This window comes from Myotis brandtii, unplaced genomic scaffold (assembly GCF_000412655.1).
Source record: "Myotis brandtii unplaced genomic scaffold, ASM41265v1 scaffold181, whole genome shotgun sequence".
Lineage (NCBI taxonomy): Eukaryota > Metazoa > Chordata > Mammalia > Chiroptera > Vespertilionidae > Myotis > Myotis brandtii.
In genome coordinates, this window is record NW_005356712.1 from 1,212,313 (window position 1) to 1,213,131 (window position 819).

Consider the following 819-nt stretch of genomic DNA (forward strand, 5'->3'; position numbering starts at 1 on the left):
AGGGACCGGCTTGCACCTCTAGGACCCGCCCCGCCCGGAGCCGACCACCCCCAGCTAGGGGACCCTCGCTGCACAGACCGCCCCCACCCCACGCACCGCACAGATCCACCGCCCACTCGGGGAGCAGCTGCCGGATCCACACAGGCTGGTCCCTCCATTCCAGGGCTGCCCCACCCCCGGAGGACCGCTCCCGCTCCAGGGGTAGCCTCTCCGAGCCCAGCCCTTTCATGTCAGATCCACAAGTTAGAGAGGGGCCTCCCGACAAAGACAAGTTTCCCCTGCGTCCCACTGACCCCCACTTCGGGTCTGGCCGTCCTGTTTCATGGACCAGTCACTCCATTTCACCGACTGCCGAGGTCTCCCCTCTGGGTCCCAGCCGTCCCCTTCCTGTCACACACCAGCCTAATCTTAGAAGAGTAAACTGGGGGGACAGAATCAGCAACCCACTCCCAGACGCTGGGGAAATGCCAGGGGCAGAGGAGGGAAGTGGGCCTCCAGGTATGGCCATCTTTGAACTTGTCCTGGCTGGCGGAGGCTGTCCACCCCTCCCAGCCTCAGACAGGATGCCCGGGACAGAGTCTCCCTGTGTTCATGCTCCTGGAGCCCCAGAGCTCCTCTTCCACGCCAGTCAAGGCCGGAGAGTGTCTCCTGGAACCAGACACTCAGCCCAAGGGGGTTGGGGCCAGGGTTCTAGGAATGAATGCCTCGAGTGGCCTGAACCCTGGCTGGGAGGGTTCACTCTTCCTCCCCTTCACGCCTGAGGCTGCAGGGCCTCTGAGCCGGGAGGTGAGGAGGGGAAAGTTTCTCTCTGTAGGAGCC